Here is a 20,906-nt window from a genome sequence, read left to right as displayed (position 1 = left end):
GGTTTGATCCTGGCCTGGCACAGGGTGTTAAGGCTCTGGCATTGCCGCAGCTATGGCTCAGATTTGATCCCTGGTCTGGGAACTTCCATATGCCATGGGTGTGGCTTAAAAAGAAAAAAGACAAGTATCATATAATTCCACTTGTATAGGTATCTATAGGAGTCAGATTCGTAGTGACAACACAGAATGGTGGCTGTGGGAGGGAGGGGAAAGTAGAGGTTTAATGGATACAAGAATTTCAGTTTTGCAAGGTAAGAGATGCATGGTGGTGATGGTTGCACAATAGTGTGAATGTACTTAATGCCACTGAACTGTGCACTTAAAATGGTTAGGATGGTGAACTTGATATTATATTGCAGTTTAAAAAAACTCTGGAGAAAAAAAGGGTAGGGAAAATATAGAGGTCAAGAGCATAACCTTTAGACTGCATAGACCTGGGTTTTGAGCACGGGTGTCCTGTCATCGTCCTACCCCTCACCCACCCCCTGAAGTTAGCCTCTGTGTGCCCTTAGACAACTGCTTAACGTCTAGGCTTCATGTATCTGTAAAATAGAGGCAAGAAGCTAGTAGCGCCCTCAGAGGCTGGTTAATGAGATAAAATGAGAACACGTGAACTATATTAGTTGATGCTAATCCTGTTGCTAGGAGAAGGTCTTGTCCTTGGGGAAGCCACAGTCCAGTGCTGGTCAGTGTGGGGTGAGAGCCTGAAGGGCTGAGAAGTCTGCTGTGGGTGCTGATTCACTGGCCCCAGCTCCTGTATTGGGCTGGGTCCTTGGATTGGGTTGCTCCTTGGATTGGGTCCTCTCATTTAGTGAAGCACCAGCATTGATGGAGAGACTCTAGGGCTATGCCCGTGCTTTTCCCCTTTCAGGTGTGGGGAAGGAAAGAACAAAAGGTATCTTAAAGTTCCGGCCTTGTGGACCACCTGTCATCTCAAATCTTCAGCCCCAGAGCTCCAGACCTAACTGTTCCATAGCTTACAGGTGTGGGACACCTACCCATTGTACTGAGAGGAGCATACCACCTTGACAGCACTAACCGGATGCCCATATCTATCTTTGCCCTTCCTGGCACTTGGTGTACTAAGCTTTTTTCATTGCAAGGGCACTTCAAGATATAGGCTCTATTCTTCTTTAAAAAAACTTTTATTAGGGTTGATAATACAGTGATCTGTCAATTTCTGCTGTACAGTAAAGTGGCCCAGTTATACATATATCTACATTCTTTTTCTCACATCATTCTCCATCATGTTCCATCACAAGTGATTAGATATGGTTCCCTGTGCTATACAGCAGGATCTCCTTTCTTATCCACTCCATGTAGGCTGTGTCCTAAGGATGCTTTCTCAGCAGACAGGCTTAGCTGGTATGAGCAGCCTGACATAACAGGTCAGCACAGTATTAGGGGACCAGAAAAATGCTCAGGCTCTTTGAGGTTTTATGGCCCAGTTTATCCTGTCAGTGGTAGGGATGCATTTCCATGCCGGTACCATCAGTGTGACCCGGTTACTCTTAGCTCTGCCCCCTTTCCTGTCTTCTTGCCTCTACCTTGGATTAAACCCCCCTTTTTGAATCTCTAGTTCCAGTTTAGATTGGTCTACTATCTGCTGTTATTCCAGTGTCACTAATGACAAGAGCTTTAGAGCTTTTATAGAAAGTAGGCTCTTGATTGGCTGTTCCTAGGAGGTATGCCTGGGCCACGTGGCTTTGGCCTCTGAGGCCCAAGGAACTTCTGAAGATTCCTCAGTCACTGGGAACCATGCGCTTCCCTCAGAAGAGGTTATGGATGTTGCAGGCACCAGAGCTCTGAGCTCTGGTTTTCCCACTTAGGGGTGCATCAGAATGACCCCTGGTGCTATCAAAAATATGATGCAGCAAATGGATGAAGCTAGAGACTTTCATACCAAGCATCTATATTTCCGATAGCACTAGGGGTCATTCTGTGACCACATGGCCAAAGTGTACTCATGGACCTTGGAGAAGAGACTTGTGGTTTCTAAGAGGGGAGGGGAAGGGAGTGGGATGCACTGGGAGTCTGGAGTTAATGGATTCAAACTATTGCATTTGAAGTGGATAAGCAATGAGACCCTGCTGTATAGCACGGGGAACTACATGTAGTTACTTGTGATAGAACATGATGGAAGAAATGTGAGAAAAAGAAAGTGTGTGTGTGTGTGTGTGTGTGTATATATATATATATATATATATATATATGACTTGGTCACTTTGCTATGCAGTAGAAATTGACAGATCATTGTAAACCAACTCTACTGGAAAAAAATAAAAATCATTAAAAAAATATAGATGCTGCATCTAACTCAGGTAGATGAACTTGGAGGACTGGCTCTGGGCTTCGTTTCATTTCTTGCTAGGTCATGGCTCTTTATGGTACTTGCATCCTTCTGCCTGAGTGTCTAATCTAGTTTTTGACTTCATCAGTCCCTGCCTTGGATTCCAGTGGGGGTTTCCATGTCTGACCTGCTACTAGACGGTAAAACTGTAAGAACAGTGCTGGGCTATGGGCTCTGACATCTGCTGTTACCATAGTCCAGTGATAGATGTTTTTTTCCTTTCTGGATTTTGTCCATCTCCTCTGCTAGAAATATTCTACGTCTTTTCATTTTTCTCCAGTTGCTTCCTCTACTTCTCCCCTCCTCCATCACTTCATTCTTTAACCTTCTGTAATCCATCCTTAATAAAGGCTCTTGGGATTGTTCACTGTGTTAATATCCCTGAAATCTGACCAGCAGTGTGAAACAAAATGCCACTCGGCAGGCTGTTGGGGTTACACAACACTCAGCCATGTAGCGAGCTCTTACTGAACGGGGCAGATGCCAAGGGTCTCAGTCTGAACTGTACTCAAGACACAATATGAACCGTCTCCGAAATCAGAAACTGCCTAAGTGCTGGCCAAAGAACAAAGATGTGTCCCGGGCTGTAAATGATCCCAGCAGCCCTGGAACCATGGCCTATATCCGAAACGATGTAGCTATTGCCAGCCAAGTAATGAGTTAGGCTGTAACTGGTTTTCACGCTATCTTACCCAGTAAGTAAACTCCTGGCTTAATGCTAGAATTGAAAATCTCACCTTATGTTTCTTGTGCTTTGTTGGGTGGGGTTGGGGCTCAGTGGTTGTACTTTCCTGGTAAACTCTGTTTATCCAATTTTTCCTGTGAAGTCACAGGATACCTAAAGAAATTGTAATTTTTCAGTTACTCACTGTGGTAAAGAGTGGTTAGACTTTGAGTTCTTTGATTTCAGCCATAGGCTTTTGGGTTAACCCTTAATAGGGTTATACAGGTGGGAAGGAGCACTGATGCCAGTGTGGGCTGGTCTGGGCTGTGAGCCCTGAGTATGAAGCTATGTCTTGGAGAGATGTCCATTTTCAGCTCATCGTGTTCACTAGAACTTGCTGCGCCGACAGCTCACATGTCTTCCATTCTTGGTCTCAGTTGGTCGGGCACCACTGGATAAGAGTCACAAATATGTGAGAATCTTTGTGATATCAGGCACAGTGCTGGGTGTAAAAGGTGCGTGAGGCGTGGTCCTCATTAACTCACAGTGATATTCTGTGTAATAAGTGCCATCCAGGTGTAGTGAATGAAGGAAGCGTTTTACCAAGGTGACAAGAGTGGCAGGATGTGCAGTAGGCAGTTGTCGCGGTTCCTAGGCTATCATGGCAACTCCTAAGACAGTGGTTTGGGAGGAAGTCTCTGCTCTCCCTCTTGTCAGTCCCTCAACAGGCCCTTCTACCTCCTGCCTCTGAGCGTGCAGAAGGGCAGGTCCCCCCTGTAGGACCACCCTGCAGTGGGCAGTGATGAAGCTCAGACAAGCATCATCCTGGGGCTTCCAGCCTCCAGAGCTGTTCCTTCCTTCTCTGAGCTGCTCAGAGCACACCAGAATGGGGGCACCATTGGTCCACTTGGAAAACTGCTTTTCCTCCCTCCAGCCACAGGGGCGCAGGTCTGCAGATAGGAGAGTGGGATGGATGTAGGGGTGATAGTCTGATTGGATGGGCAGGACAGGACTGAAGCTTGGTTTGGGTAGCCCTTGAAGAAGGAGAAAACATCAGAGTGATGTCAAAGAATGATTCCCATAAATTGACGTGTCATTTGAGGAGAAAGGCAAAGATGGGGGAATAGAAAAACCTGAACAAAATGTTTATAAGCTGTTACAAGGGTTTGTTTATTGTATTCTACTTTTTAGAGCATAAACATAGTGTATTGCCCAAAATAGGGAAGAATATTTGCATGAGTTTTATCAGAGCTGCCTCTAACACTGAACTGAACTTGTGTTAGAGCTTATTCCTGAAAACAAAGTTAATCTTAACTTTATGGGTACAAGTTGGTACTAAATTATCTTGATTTACATGGTTGTTTTGCTATTTTGACATTGCTTTAAATGGGTATCTGTGAAGTTCTTTCAAGCTTGGTGTTCATGATCTCCCATATAAAATCATACTTTTAGGAGTTCCTATTGTGTTTCAGCAGTAATGAACCCAACTAGTATCCATGAGGATGTCGGTTTGATCCCTGGCTTTGTCGAATGGGTTAAGGGATCCAAAGTGGCTGTGGCTGTGGTATAGGCCAGTGGCTGTAGTGTAGGCTGGCAGCTGCAGCTCTGGTTCAACCCTTAACCTGGTGATTTCCATATTGCCACAGGTGTGGCCCTAAAAAGCCAACAACAACAACAAAAAGATACTTTTATGAATAAGTGATAATGGTGGTTTTTTCAATTTTTAAAAATGTTATGGCTGCATCCGTGGCATATGGAAGTTCCCAGGCTAAGGGTTGAATCAGAGCTGCAGCTAAAGGCCTACATCACAGCCATGGCAACACCAGATCCGAGCCACATCTTTGACCTGTGCTACACCTTATGGCAGTGCTGGATCCTTAACCCACTGAGCGAGGCCAGGGATTGAACCCCCATCCTCACAGAGGCTATTTTGGGTTCTTAACCCCTGAGCCACAATGGAAACTCCTTAATATGGTTCATCGGGTGCTGATGCACTAATATGACTTAGGGTGACTTCAAACATAACCAGAAATACAGGCGAGAAACCTGTACTGGTAACTTTTTCACCTGGGATGATAAATGAAGATCATAAGAGTGCACAATTGTCTTAGGCAAAAAAATTGTAGTTGCTTAAATGGTTGCAGCCTTTGGAAGAGGCTATTGATTTTATGTGCTATAGTGAGATTGCTATCACATTAACCTCTTTACAACCTCTTTCTTATCAAGACAATGATATACAATAATGAGTCTTCAGAAGTTTTGCAGAATTATTTGTGTGAACTGTGCCAGTGGTGGCTCTTGGTTGGCCATCGTGAAGTATCAGGCTGGATTGAGGGCCAGGTGTGGAGGGGAGGAACAACTTGACCTGCAGCTTAAATCTGGCTCATGGATACGCTGAAATATCAGGTAGGCAGCATGTGTGCTGGGCAAAATTGAACAATTCCCAAGAAACCAACCAACTAGAAAACAAAAAATCAGTTGTGTGTGTGATCAGTCTGCTCCATGAGGATATGCCTTGGAGTGAGGGTGAGATGGAAGGAGGGATTCTGTTTCCCTTGGGCAGCTGGGAGCCTCTTGATGTGAGAGGCTCTAAAGTGAAGTGAGCTTCTTGAAGTGTCTCACTGTGATGCATAGTGTAAGATATTCAAGGGTAATTTTGGGACTGTGTGATTTTTGCTTTATTATTGACTTTAGAATCAAGCTTCATCACCCCCCAACATGTGACTCCACTCCACTCTGTTCTGATGTTAATGATGTATTTTTAGGGACTCTCAATAAATAGAGCAAGAGGTAGCTGCCTAGAAGAGAGAGGTGCCTGGAAACTATGGTGTATGAGGAACAGCTGGGGGCCCAGGGTGTATATGCCAGAGAAAAGAGGTAGAATCTTGAAATAGTACTGCACTGTTGTGGAGTTCATGTGTTTTCTGTCTGAGTTCGTCTGAAGATCGTAGTGCCTAACAGTGGGTATGCTGTACGGAGGGAGGTTGAACTTGGGGCCCAGGAGCACATGGCCAGTCAGCACTCCCAGCAGTGGAAGGGGCTGCCTTGTACAGAAGTGAGGGCTTCATCTCTGCAGGTCTTAGCAGGTTGGGCCCCCTCCAGCCAAGGATGCCATAGGACCCCTTGAAATGTGGCTAGAAATGACTGCTTCTGGGGAAGGAAAAAATGCAAGACTACAGTGAAAAAAAAATAATTACAAATAAACAGTAGAAGGGAAAGAAGGAAGGAAGGAGTAAAACACTTTAGATTCCACTGATCTATAACAGGAAATCTAAAGAAATTTGCTTTATGGTTTTTGTTTCTCTTAGAGAAATAGGTTTCCAACTCACTTGAATTTATTCTAACTATGGGAATTCTTTTTAAAAAGCTTTATTGATTCAGTACAAAATAGTTTAAAATGTGCTTTAGTTCCATGCTTTGGAGGTGGTTATTTAGTGGTGGGAGGTAGAAAGGCAATGTGAGAGGACCACCTGTTGGCTTTCTTTTAGGAAGAGGCTGTGCAGGTTGCAGGTTGGATGCAGACAGGAACGGGATGAGAATGAATGAAGGTTAGAGAGAGGGTGATCAAGGTGGAAGAGGAGTGTGAAAGTAGAGGAGGCACAGTGTGGCTGCTGCCACAGACTGGGCTGGTGTCCTGTGGAGCCCTTTGTGGAAAATGGTGCTCTGGTCAGTCCTAGAAGAAACACAGCTGCAACAAAGTGGGATCAAATCCCCTGAGAAGCTGGCTGGAACCTGATTTGCCTTTTTGTTGTTGTTGTTTTTGTGGTTGTCGTTGATGTCTGTTCCCTATATTGCTCTGAAAGCTGATGATTTAGCTCCCATCAGTGATAGATCCAAGATGTACTGACATCCTGGCTTGCCTGGCTGCCTTCTGACTCCTCCCGTTGTTACTCTGCTTGTCACTGGATAGGCACCCTGGCCTGGGGTGTGTTCTTCTAGGAACAGGGCCTGCTGTCTAAGGTCAGATGCCTTCTGATGTCGCAGCATGTCTGCATCAGGCAAATCACGAGCACCCATTGTGAGACATTTGTATAATCAAATGAAAGAGCAATAAGGTGTTTTCTACTTCACACATTGTGCATCAGTGTCTAAGAGTATATCACTACCCTGCCCTGGTCTCCTGACTTTGGCCTAATTTGGCCTAATTTTGTGAGGAGGAGGTGTCTTTGGAGGAACCACAGTGAGTTGCCTTCTGCTTTTCTCCTTCAGAAAATATCAGCACTTTATTCTTTTTTTTTTTTAAGAACTTTTTTAGATCTGTGTATTTTATTGGACGTAATTATACTTCAGTTATAAAAAGAGGTCCCAAATTTGGGCTTTTTTGACAGTATCTTCAAATGAGGTTCAACATAGACTCACATAGACACACTTCGTTTAACTTCACATAACTTTAAGCAGGGGATGCCTTTTTCCCTAAATATTTGCTATACATAAGGATCGGTTACATAAGGATTGGTTATTTTGTATATAGCATGATTGTTTTTTGTTGTGTTTTTGTGTAAGTATTTTCTATTCTTTTATTATTAGTCAAATAGAGTTGATTTAAAGTGTTTCGTCAAGTTCTATTGTACAATAGGGTGACCCAATCACACACATTACCCTGTGCTGTACAGTAGGATCCCATTGCCCATCCATTCCAAATATAACAGTTTGCATCCCCCAGACCCCCCAAATGCCCATCAGTTCCACTCCCTCCCCTTTCTCCCACCGTGCCCGGGAACCCCAAGTCTGCTCTTCTTGACCATGATCTGTTTCTGTTTTTTGTTTGCTTATTTTTTATTTTTGGATAGGATTATCTGTTCCATATTTTAGATCCCACAAATAAGTGATATCATAAGGTATTTGTCTTTCTCTTTCTGGCTTACTTCATTTAGTATGAGAGTCTCTAGATCTATTCATGTTGTTGCAAATGGCATTATTTTGTCTTTTTTAATGGCTGAGTAATAGTCCTTTGTATTAGCATATCCTCTTAATCCATTCATCTGTGGATGGATATTTAGGTTATTTCCATGACTTGGCTATTGTGAATAGTGCTGCTATGAACATAGGGGTGCATCTGTCTTTTTCAATGAAAGTTTTGCACTGATATATACCCAGCGGTGGAATTGCTAGATCATGTTGTAGCTCTATATTTAGTTTTCTGGGGTACGTCCATGCTGTTTTCCATAGTGGTTGTACCAATTTACATTCCCACCAACAGTGGAGGAGGGTACCTTTTTCTCCACACCCTCTCCAGCATTTGTTATTCATTGACTTGTTAATAATGGCCATTCTGACTGGAGTTAGGTGGTACCTCGTTGTAGTTTTGATTTGCATTCTCCAATAATTTGTGATATTGAGCATTTTTTCATATGCCTGTTGGCCATCTGTATGTCTTCTTTGGAGAAATGTCTATTTAGGTCTTCTGCTCTTTTTCAGTTGGGTTGTTTGTTTTTTTGTTGTTGAGTTGCATGAGTTGTTAGTATATTTTGGAGATTAGGCCCTTGTCTGTTGCATCATTGGCAAAGATTTTCTCCCATTCTGTGGGTTGCCTTTTTTTTTTTTCCAGTGGTTTCCTTTGCTGTGCAAAAGCTTTTGAGTTTGGTCTATTTGTGTCTTTATTGTCATTATTCTAGGAGGTCAGACAAGATGTTGCTGTGATTTATGTCAAAGAGCGTTCTACCTATGTTTTCCTCTAGGAGTTTTATAGTGTCTGACCCTATTTTTAGGTCTTTAATCCATTTTGTGTTTATTTTTGTATATGGTGTTAGATAGTGTTATACTTTCATTCTTTTACTTGTAGCTTTCCAGTTTTCCCAGAACCATTTACTGAAGAGGCTATCTTTCTTCCATTGTTTGTTCTGTTCTCCTTTGTCATAGATGAGTTGCCCATGGGCACTTGTATTTATATCTAGGCTTTATATCCTGTTCCATTGGTCTATATTTCTGTTTTTGTTCCAGTACCATATTGTTTTGATGACTGTAGCTTTGTAGTATTGTCTAAAGTCAGGAAGCTTGATTCCTCCATTTTCGTTTTTCAATATTGCTTTGGCTATTCGGGGGTCTCTTGTGTTTCCATACAAATTTAAAAATGTTCTGTTCAAGTTCTGCGAAGAATGTCTTTGGTAATTTGATAGGGATTTCATTGAATTTGTAGATTACCTTGGGTAATATAGTCATTTTGACAATGCTGATTGATCCAATCCAAGAGCATTGTATATCTTTCCATCTGTTTGTGTCATCTTTGATTTCTTTTGTCAATGCTCTATGATTTTTCAGAGTATAGGTCTTTTTTGTCTCTGTAGGTTTATTCCTAGGTATTTTATTCATTTTGTTGTGATTGTAAATGGGATGGTTTCTCTGATTTCTCTTTCTGATATTTCATTATAAGTATAAAGAAATGCAGTTGATTTCTGTGTATTAATTTTGTAGCCTGCAACTTTACCAAATTCATTCATGAGTCCGAATAGTTTTCTGGTGCTGCTTTTAGGCTTTTCTAAGTATAGTATCATATCATATGCAAACAGTGATAGTTTTACTTATTTTTTTTTCTTCCAGTTTGGATTCTTTTTATTTCTTTTTCTTCTCGGATTGCTGTGGCTAGAACTTCCAAAACTATGTTGAATAATAGTGGTGAAAGTGGACATCCTTGTCTTGTGCCTGATCTTAGTGGGAATGGTTTCAATTTTTCACCATTGAGAATGATGTTAGATGTGGGTTTTCCACATTTTTTTTTTTATTATTTTGAGGTACATTTCCCCTATCCCCACACTCTGGAGAGTTTTTATCAGAAACAGGTGTTGAATTTTGTCAAAAGCCTTTTCTGCATCTCTTTTATTCTTCAGTTTGTTGATGTGGTATATCACATTGACAGATTTGAGGATATTGAAGAATTCTTGTATCCTGGGATAAATCCTACTTGATCATGGTGTATGATCCTTTTAATATATACTTGGATTCGGTTTGCTAGTATTTTGTTGAGGATTTTTGCATCTATGTTCATTGGTGATACTGGCCTATAATTTAATTTTTTTGTGTGGTATTTTTTTCTGGTTTTGGTATCAGGGTGATGGTGGCCTCATAGAACATGCTTAGGAGTGTTCTTTCCTCTGTTATTTTTTGAAAGAGTTTCAGAAGAATGGGTGTTAACTCTTCTCTGAATGTTTGATAGACTTCACTTGTGTAGCCATCGGGTTCTGGACTTTTGTTTTATGGAAGGTTTTTAATCACATATTCATCAGCTCTTTATTCTTAAAAGCAATATTTTATCTTTTTATATACACTTGATGCTTTACAAACTGTGCTCCCCTTTAGTTGTCATTTTTCTTGTTAGCCTCTGAGGTAAGCAAAATAAAGGAACTTGAGACCCTGACTGCTAAGCAACATACTCAGAACTTACTCTGCAAGGCAGGTGTGGAATGCAGGGTTTCAGGCCCTGAAGTCATGCTTTTGGCATATAGCTCCCTGGGGGTGTGTCTTATAGAAATGATGGGCTAGTGGGGGTGGGGAGGACCATCCCCTGCATACTTGATCTGTGTGTGTGTGTTCATTTCTGGAGACGAAGCAGCTTGTCTGTCTCTAAAGGTGTTAAGTTTTATGTCACTCCTTATATTCCTGGCTATTTTTCCAGTTTCTGGTCTATTGGTGTATTTATTTATTTATTTCAGAAGAATTAATATTTTTTTTGTCAGTTAAGTAATTTTTTATTACTTGATGAATTTATTACATTTATAGTTGTACAGTGATCATCACAATTCAATTTTAGAGGATCTCCATCCCACAACTCCAGTGCATCCCCCTACCCGCTGAACTGTCTTTGTTGGAAACCATAAGTTTTTCACAGTCTGTGAGTCAGTATCTGCTCTGCAAAGAAGTTCATTGTGTCCTTTTTTTCAGATTCCATATATCAGTGAAAGCATTTGATGTTGGTGTCTCATTGTCTGACTGATTTCACTTAGCATGACAATTTCTAGGTCCATCCATGTTGCTAAAAATGCCAGTATTTCGTTCCTTTTAATGGTTGAGTAATACTCCATTGTGGATATGTACCACATCTTCTGGATCCACTCCTCTGTCGATAGACATTTAGGTTGTTTCCATGTCTTGGCTATCACAAATAGTACTGCAATGAACATCGGAGTACAAGTGTCTTTTCGAGTCATGGTTTCCTCTGGATAGATGCCCAGGAGTGGGATTGCTGGATCAAATGGGAGTTCTATGTTTAGTTTTCTGAGGCATCTCCATACTGTTTTCCACAGTGGCTGCACCAATGTACAATCCCACCAACAGTGTGCTAGGTTTCCTTTTTCCCCACACCCTCTCCAGCACTTCTTGTTTGTAGACTTTTGGATGATGGCCATTCTGGCTGGTGTCAGGTGGTACCTCAGAGTGGTTTTGATGTGCATTTCTCTAAATAATGAGTGATGTTGAACATCTTGTCATGTGTTTTTTGGCCATCTGTATGTCTTCTTTGGAGAACTGTCTGTTTAGATCTTCTGCCCATTTTTTGATGGGGTTGTTTGTTTTTTTGGTATGGAGCTGCAGAAAGTGTTTCTAAATTTTGGAGATGAATCCCTTGTCAGTGGATTCACTTGCAAAGATTTTCTCCCATTCTGTGGGTTGTCTTTTCATTTTGTTTAGGGTTTCCTTCGCTGTGCCCAAACTTTTAAGTTTGATTAGATCCCATTTGTTTATTTTTGTTTTTACTGTCATTCCTCTAAGAGGTGGATCTGAGATGTTGCTGTCATTTATGTCAGAGAGTGTTTGGCCTCTATTTTCCTCTAAGAGTTTTACAGTGTCTGGTCTTATATCTAGGTCTTTAATCCATTTTGAGTTTATTTTTGTGTATGGTGTTAGGGAGTGTTCCAGTTTTATTCTTTTCCATGTGGCTGTCCAGTTTTCCCAGCACCACTTACTGAACAGGCTGTCTTTTCTCCATTGTATCTTCTTGCCTCCTTTGTCGTAGATGAGTTGGCTGTAGGTGCGTGGGTTTAGTTCTGGGCCTTCTCTCCAGTTCCACTGATCTGTATTTCTGCCTTTGTGCCAGTACCATACGGTTTTGGTGATTGTTGCTTGTAGTATAGTCTGAAGTCCGGGAGCCTGATTCCTCCAGGTCCATTTTTCTTTTTCAGGATGTCTTTGGCTATTCTTGGTCTCTTGTGATTCCAAACAAACTAAAATATTTTGTTTGAGTTCTGTGAAAAATGTCCTTGGTAATTTGATAGGGATGGCATTGAATCTGTAGATTGCCTTAGGTAGTATAGTCATTTTGATAATATTGACTCTTCCAATCCAATCTACGAGCATGGTATGTCTTTCCATCTGTTTGTGTCCTCTTTGATTTCTTTCTTCAGCATCTTATAGTTTTCAGAGTTACAGGTCTTTTTTCTCTTTAGGTAGGTTTACTCCTAGGTATTTTATTCTTTTGGGTGCAATGGTAAATGGGATTGCTTCCCTAATTTCTCTTTCTGCTCTTTCATTGTTAGTGTATAGAAATGCAGTCAATTTCTGTGTATTAATTTTGTAGCCTGTGACTTTGCCAGATTCGTGGATGAGCTCTAACAGTTTTCTGGTAGAGTCTTTAGGGTTCTCTAGGTATAGTATCATGTCATGTGCAAATAGTGACAGTTTTACTTCTCCCTTTCCAATTTGGATTCCTTTTATTTCTTTTACTTCTCTGATTGCTGTGGCTAGGTCTTCCAAAACTATGTTGAAGGGTAGTGGTGAGAGTGGACATCCTTGTTTTCTTCCTGATCTCAGTGGGAATTCTTTCAGCTTTTCACCATTGAGAATGATGTTAGCTATGCGTTTGTCACATATGGCCTTTATTTTGTTGAGGTAGGTTCCCTCTATGCCCACTTTCTGAAGGGTTTTTATCAGGAATGGGTGTTGGATTTTGTGAAAGGCTTTTTCCACATCTATTGCAAGGATCATATGGTTTTTACTCTTCAGATTGTTAATGTGGTATATCACACTGATGGATTTGTGGGTATTGATGAACCCTTGCATCCCTGGGATAAATCCCACTTGATCATGATGTACAGTCCTTTTAATGTATCGTTGGATGTGGTTTGGTAGTATTTTGTTAAGGATTTTTGCATCAATGTTCATCAGTGAAATTGGTCTGTAGGTTTCTTTTTTTGTGGTATCTTTGTCTGGTTTTGGTACCAGGGTGATGGTGGCCTCATAGGATGAGTTTGGAAGTATCCCTTCCTCTGCAATTTTTTGAAATAGTTTCAGAAGGAGAGGTGTTAGCTCTTCTGTAAATGTTTGATAGAATTCACCTATGAAGCCATTTGGTCCTGGACTTTTGTTTGTTGGAAGTTTTTAAATCATTGTTTCAATTTCAGTTCTTGTGATTAGTCCCTTCATTTTTTCTATTTCACCTTGGTTTAGTCATGGAAGATGGTACTTTTATAAGAATTTGTCCATTTCTTCCGGGTTTTCCGTTTTATTGGTGTATAGTTGCATATAGTAGTCTCTTATGATCCTTTGTATATCTGTGATGTCTGTTGTTACTTCTCTTTTTTCATTTCAAATTTTATTGATTCGAGTCCTCTCTCTTTTTTTGTTGATAAGTCTGGCTAAGGATTTATCAATTTTGTTGATCTTTTCAAAGAACCAGCTTTTCGTTTCATTGATCTTTTCTACGGTTTTCTTTATTTATTTCATTGATTTCTGCTCTGATCTTTATGATTTATTTCTTTGTACTAGCTTTAGGACTTGTCTGTTCTTCTCTCTCGAGCTGCTTTAGATGCAAAGTTAAGCTTGTTTATTTGAGCTTTTTCTTGGTTCCTGAGGTGGGTTTGTATTACTATAAACTTTCCTCTTAGAATGGCTTTTGCTGCATCCCATAGGTTTTGGAATGTCGTATCATTGTTGTCATTTGCTTCTAGGTATTTTTTAATTTCCTCCTTGATTTCTTCAGTGATCCATTGGTTGTTTAATATCATGTTCTTTAGTCTCCACGTGTTTGTGTTTTTTGCACTTTTTTTTTCTTGTTGATTTCCAGTTGTATAGCATTGTGGTTGGAAAAGATGCTTGGTATAATCTCAGTTTTCTTAAAGTTACCAAGGTTTAATTTGTACCCCAGGATGTGATCAATCTTAGAGAATGTGCCATGTGCACTTGAAGAATGTGTATTCTGTTGCTTTTGGATGGAATGTCCTATAAACATCTATTAAGTCCGTCTGGTCTAATGCTTCATTCAGGGCCTGTGTTTCCTTGTTGATTTTCTGTCTGGATGATCCGTCCATTGATGTAAGTGGGGTGTTAAAGTCCCCCACTATTATTGCATTATCGTCGATTTGTCGTTTTCAGATTGTTAGCAGTTGCCTTGTATATTGTGGTGAACCTATGTTGGGTGTGTAGATATTTAAAATTGTTAGATCTTTTTCTTGGTTTGATCCTTTGATCATTAGGTAGTGACCTTCCTTGTCCCTTAACATATTCTTCATTTTAAAGTCTATTTGTCTGATATGAGTATTTCTACTCCAGCTTTCTTTTGATTCCCATTTGCATGGAATATTTTCTTCCATCCTCTCACTTTCAATTTTTATATATCCCTAGAAGTGAAGTGGGTCTCTTGAAGACAGCATATATATGGGTCTTGTTTTTGTATTATCCATCTAGCCAGTCTCTGTCTTTGGTTGGGGCATTTAGTCCATTAACATTTAAGGTAATTATTGATATGTATGTTCTTATTGCCATTTTATTAACTGCTTTGGTTTTTTTTGTTGTTGCTCTTTTTTCTTCCCTTCTTCTCTTGTTCTCTCATCTTGTGGTTTGATGACTATCTTTAGTGTTGTATTTGAGTTGATTTTTCTTCATTTGTGTATCAATTGTAGATTTTTGGTTTGCAGTTTTTCTGAAGTTTTGATATGAGTCCTATATGTGTGAGATTGTTTTAAGTAGTTGGTCTCTCTTTTTTTTTTTTTTCTTGTCTTTTTGCTATTTCTAGGGTCACTCCTGTGTGGCATATGGAGGTTCCCAGGCTAGGGGTCCAATCGGAGCTGTAGCCACTGGCCTATGCCAGAGCCACAGCAATGCGGGATCCGAGCCGCGTCTGCAACCTACACCACAGCTCACGGCAATGCCGGATCCTTAACCCACTGAGCAAGGGCAGGGACCGAACCCGCAACCTCATGGTTCCTAGTCAGATTCGTTAACCACTGCGCCACGACGGGAACTCCCCTAAGTAGTTGGTCTCTTAATTGCAAGTTCATCTCCAGTGTCCTGCATTTGTACCCATCTCTTCTCATGATTTCTGAGTTTGATGGCATAATTTTGCATGGATGATTTCGTACCTTTATGGTATATATACCTTTACTGGTGAGCCTTGTCATTTGTGGTATTTTTGTTTCTGGTTGCAGCCTTTTCTGTCTAGAGAAGTTCCTTTAGTGTTTGTTGTAAGGCTGCTTTAGTGTTGCTGAATTCTCTCAGCTTTTGCTTATCTGTGAAGCTTTTTATTTCTCCCTCAAATCTGAATGAGAGCCTTGCTGAGTAACGTAATCTTGGTTGGAGGTTCTTTCCTTTCATCATGTTAAGTATATCATGCCACTTCCTTCTGGCCTGCAGAGTTTCTGCTGAAAAATTTGCCAACAGCCTTCTCGGGGTTCCGTTGTATGTTATTTGTTTCTTTCCCCTAGCTGCTTTCACTATTTTCTCTCTGTCTTTAATTTTGGTCAGTTTGATTAATTTGTGTCTCTGAGTATTCCTCCTTGGGTTTATTTTATATGGTACTCATTATGCTTCCTGGATTTGAGTGAGTGGTTCCTTTCCCATGTTAGGGAAGTTTTTGGTTATTATCTCTTGGAATATTTTTTCTGTCCCCTTCTCTCTCTCTTCTCCTTCTGCCACCCCTATAATACGGATGTTAGTGCATTTAACATTGTCACAGAGTTCTCTGAGACTCTCTTCATTTGTTTTCAATCTTTTTTCTCTTTTCTGTTCTGCATCCGTGGTTCCCGTGATTTCCACCACTCTGTCCTCGACCGTGCATATTTGTTCTTCTGCCTCCTGTATTCTGCTGTTGGCTGCTTCTAATGAATTTTTTTACTTCAGTTATTGTATTTTGCATCTCTTCTTGCTTAAGTTTTATATCTTACATCTCTTTGGTCAGTGTTTCCTGTAAGTTATCCATCTGTGCCTCTAGTTTATTTCCAATGTCTTGTATCATCTTCAGCATCAACATTCTAAAGTCTTTTTCCTGGAGGCTGAGAATCTCCTGATCCCTTAGCTGCTCCTCTGTTTTTTTTTTTTTTTTTCTTTCTCCCTCATTTGAGTCATAGTTCTCTTTCTTTTCATTTTCACAGGTTTTTGGCGTGGTGACCTTTTTACAGATAATAGAGTTGTAGCCTCTCTTATTTCTGGTGTCTGCCCCCCTTGTAGCTGAAGGCTTGCTGTAGGCTTCCTGATGGGATGGACTGATGCCTCTCTTTTGGTGTATTTAGGCTCTGACAACAGAAGTGCATCTTGTTTTGCTGTGTATGCTAAGAGGTGCATGGTGTGATGGAGGGAGAATGGGACTCTCCACTTAGAGTTTTGGCTTATGTGACACTAACAGTGATGCTTCTGGACATTGTTTATCTAGGGCAAGTCATTGTATATGCCTGGGCCCCAGTTTCCTCATTTTTTTTCTTTGATGGCCACACCCATGGCATATGGAAATTCCCAGGCCTGGGATTGAATCTGAGCTGCAGCTGCCAACCTATGCTGCTGTTGTGGCAATGCTGGATCATTTAACCCACTGTGCTGGGCCTGGGATTGAAATGGTGCCTCCACAGCCACCCAAGCTGCTGCAGTCATATTCTTGACCTACTGTATCACAGTGGGAACTCCCCTCATCTTTTGAAGATCACTTGGGTCTCTTCCATCTGTAAGAGTGTGTGAAAGTACCCATCTTTCTGAATCATGTGCTACACATGTTCTAGGCCCAAGAGATTCAGTAATGAACAAGCCAACTGCTGCGCTCATGGACCAGAATCCAATTACGGAAGGCAAGCTAACCAAAGTGCCAGGTATTGATAAGCCCAAAGAGAAAAATCAAGGCAGAGAAATGGATCGGGTGGGCGGCAGAGAAGGCATCTGAGGGCCTGACTCAGCAGAAGCCTGAATGATGAGAAGCCACTAGTGCAAGGACCTGGGAGAGAACATCAGAGCGGAAGGTTGAAAAAATAGCAATGCTGGGAGTTCCTTCATGGCACAATGGGTTAAGGATTTGGTGTTGTCCTGCAGCAGCTCAGGTTGCTGCTCAGGGCTCATGGGTTGGATCCCTGGTGTGGGAACTTACCCCTGCCATGGGTGTGGCAGCCTCCCCCACCAAAAAACCCAGTAGTGCTGCCTCGTCCAGATTTTTTCCATACCCACCCAGAGTGAAATGGTTCTCCCTGAAAGTGTGAGTGTATGGCTTTCCAAAAGTCACCACTTCTGAATGAAAGAGGCTGAGAAACAAGCTGTTTGTTGCTATTCCTGTTACTCCCATCTGGTAAGTGGCGTGATCCGATTAATCCTCCAGGGCTTAATCCTTAGGCCCAAGATTTGGGCATCCTCCCCCCACCCCCAGTCTGCCTGCAGGCCCTGTTGACCTGACTTCTAAGCAGAGCTCAGACCCTCACTTTTTGCCCCCTCACTACTGTCCACCCTCCAGGTCCTCCAGGTCTCTGGCCTGAATAGTGGCAGCCATCTCTTAATGGGCTTCTCTGCTTCTCCCTCCTCTCCATCCAGTCTGTGCTCCACACAGTAGCCAGGTCCTTCTTGTAAAGTGTCACTTGGATTCTCTCACTCCTTTGTTTGAAACCATCTAGCTGCTTCTCTTTGCTTTCAGAAGAAAATCTACCCCCTGTTGGGCCACCTCCTTGCTTGTTCACTGAGCACTGCAGGCTGTTTGTTACCTTAGTTCCTTTGCCCTGGGCCTTCTGCTCTGATGTTCTCTCCCAGGTCCTTGCACTAGTGGCTTCTCATCATTCAGGCCTCTGCTGAGTCAGGCCCTCAGATGCCTTCTCTGCCGCCCACCCGATCCATTTCTCTGCCTTGATTTTTCTCTTTGGGCTTATCAATACCTGGCACTTTGGTTAGCTTGCCTCCCGTAACTGGATTCTGGTCCATGAGCGCAGCAGTTGGCTTGTTCATTACTGAATCTCTTGGGCCTAGAACATGTGTAGCACATAGGAGGTGCTTGAGAAACATGTTTTAAAACAAATAAAATGATGTTAAAGGTGTGCTTTATAGAGTAATGCTTCCATTGGCAGACTCCCCTCACTTTTGATTTTTCAGTGTTAGAATGAGGGAAATACACCCCATCACTGAGTAGGAGAGTCCTGCTGGGTTGCTGAGCCTGGCCAAAGCTCACCATGTGAGGGCCTCATCATGTGGGAATATATTGGGAACTACAGTTCCCCAGGCCTGGACATCAATGTACTTTCTCTTCTGGCCAGCCTCTTGGCATCCCTTCCTTCCTTCCCTCATACTAACATGGTGGGGATTGTCCTAGTGCAGGTTTGCTTAATGAACACAAGCCCCCAGGCATCATTACAATGAGGGTCTTTGCTGATTGAACAGTCTGAGCAGCCATCCTGGTTAGAGCCTCTTTAGGACCCATGTATAACTTTTGGTAAATAGGCACAAAGGAGGAAGGTCTTTTGCAGTGTTTCCGAATCTAGTTTTGGATCTGGCTATTAGGTGAGGAGCCTCTTCTATTTTTTTTTCCGGATAATCCTCTCTTGGGTTCATTTTGAAGGCGTAATGTGGGTTGGAGTTTAGTACTCGCTAAACAATAACCATTTGCGATGCTGGACTGCCCTTCTGGGATCAGCCACATTCTCATGTTGACTTCCTGACAGAAACTTGATCTTGACAAAACCCCTTCCCTGTGCAATCATGTGTCTTGGTATGAAGCAACACTAGAACCCATCAGAATTCTGGACTTCTTGTCACGAGAGATAGACATATCTTTTGGCCGAAGCCAGGTCAAAGCCTCTCAGAGCCCGAGTATCATGACTGATACACTGTGGGTCAATCATTGCTGTGTGTGGTCCACTCTTTCTACTGCAGCATCAGTCCACTTATCATTTTCTTTTTTTTTTTTAATTTTTAATTTTTTTTCTTTTTAGGTCCTCACCTGCAGCATATGGAGGTTCCCGGGCTAGGGATCAAATCAGATCACAGCTGCCAGCCTACACCACAGCTCAAAGCAATACCAGACCTTTAACCCACTGAGCGGGGCCAGGGATCTAACCTATGTCTTCATGGATACTAGCTGGGTTCATTTCCACTGAGCCACAACGGGAATTCCCCACTCAGCATTTTCTGAATGTACCTTGAGCTTTTCTGTGTCTGTGCTGTATCTACTTGGAGTAGACCTTCTCACAAGTTCATTCTCTCAAGACCAAGGTCAAATTTTAGCTTTTCTCATAAACCCTGCCTACCTCAGCCTAAGGAAACTCTCCCCTCTGTACCCTGAAGCAGTCACTTGAAATGATGTCCATACATTACTTGGTCTTGGCATTGGCTCATATCTTTATCTCAGGCCTCTCTGCTCCTGTCATTGGTCTGCAGTGGTCTGTTGGTTATTTCTTGGGTAATTGCTTAACATTTTATGTATTTGCCTTATCTCCTCAACTTAGCCAGGAGGGCAGAGACCACACCAAGGGCCCAGTGCTATGCCATATATAACAGGCGCTTGGCATTTTCTGATTTGAGCAGAGCTGTATCTCCAAGCATTGGAGATGCTTTTATTAATGCAGTTTTGAAGGTCCTGGAAAATCCTGAGGGGACTACCTGCCAGGAGAGTCTCTGGGAGGCAGGTGTAGGCTCACCAGGCAGAGCAATATTTTTGTACCTTTGCACTTCTGAAACAAGAACAAGAAGAGGAAGATGGATGGGTGCTGAATTTCCTGCGTGTCCTTTTAAGCTTCGGTGAAATGCATGCATTTCTTCCTGCTTACTATGTTCTGACCTTGTGTTCTAGCCATTTATAATACAATCTTAAAGCAGAAAATGTTAAAAACTGACAGTGTTGTTAATGATATACTGGACGGTTTAGGCGAAAGAACACTGGATTTGGAGTCATGGCTCAGAATTCTTGTCACATTTAGGCAGTTTCTGCACTGTGAGGACATGGGCAAGTGGCTTACTCTCCCTTGACTTTGCTTTCATGTGTGTTAAAAGGACACAATTCAATTTATCCCACAGTACAGTTGAGAGTAAGAATGAAATTAAAATCATGGTATGAAGGGAACTCTGAAAAGGAAGAAGAAAGGGAAACAACCTGAATGTCCATTGACAGATGAGTGGATTAAGAAGATGTGGTACATATATACAGTCGAATATTACTCAGCCATAAAAAGACAAATTAACACCATTTGCAGCAACATGGATGGAGCTAGAGACTCTCATACTAAGCGAAGTAAGCCAGAAAGAGACACAAATACCGTATGATATCACTTATTTGTGGAATCTAAAATATGGAAAAGATGATCCTATCTAAAAATAACAAGCAAACAAACAAAGACAGAGCATGGCCAAAAGGAGCAGACTTGGGGTTCCAGGGTGGGGAGAAAGGGGAGGGAGTGGGAGGGATGGGCATTTTGGGGTTTTCTGGGGAGGCAAACTGTTATATCTGGAGTGGATGGAGTATTCTGCTGCACAGCGCAGGGAAATGTGTGTGATTGGGTCACTTTGTTGTACAACAGAACTTGATGAAATGTTGTAAATCAACTATACTTTAATAATAATATAAAAATGAAAAAAAAGGAAAAAGGAAGGAATACTGGACCAATGGGAGGTATTATGATGATAAAAGTAAGTTGTGCTTAGAAATATGTGGTATAAAAAATAAACAGAAAAAAGAAAAATGCAATGCAAATTGATGGCTAGGAAACAAAGTTGAATTATAAATAGCTGTTTGCAGACGTC

The 20,906-nt window shown here is 41.7% G+C and overlaps 1 protein-coding gene across 2 annotated transcripts in view; it reads left to right on the top strand.

Moving 5' to 3' along the window:
* The window catches only part of MYO5B (myosin VB), a 389,410-nt gene that overhangs the window by 16,428 nt on the left and 352,076 nt on the right, over positions 1 to 20,906 (top strand). The window lies entirely within an intron of this gene.

This window comes from Phacochoerus africanus, chromosome 2, assembly GCF_016906955.1.
Source record: "Phacochoerus africanus isolate WHEZ1 chromosome 2, ROS_Pafr_v1, whole genome shotgun sequence".
NCBI classification, from domain to species: domain Eukaryota; kingdom Metazoa; phylum Chordata; class Mammalia; order Artiodactyla; family Suidae; genus Phacochoerus; species Phacochoerus africanus.
The sequence above is the reverse complement of the archived record's forward strand: the minus strand, read 5'-3'. Positions and strand labels throughout refer to the sequence as shown.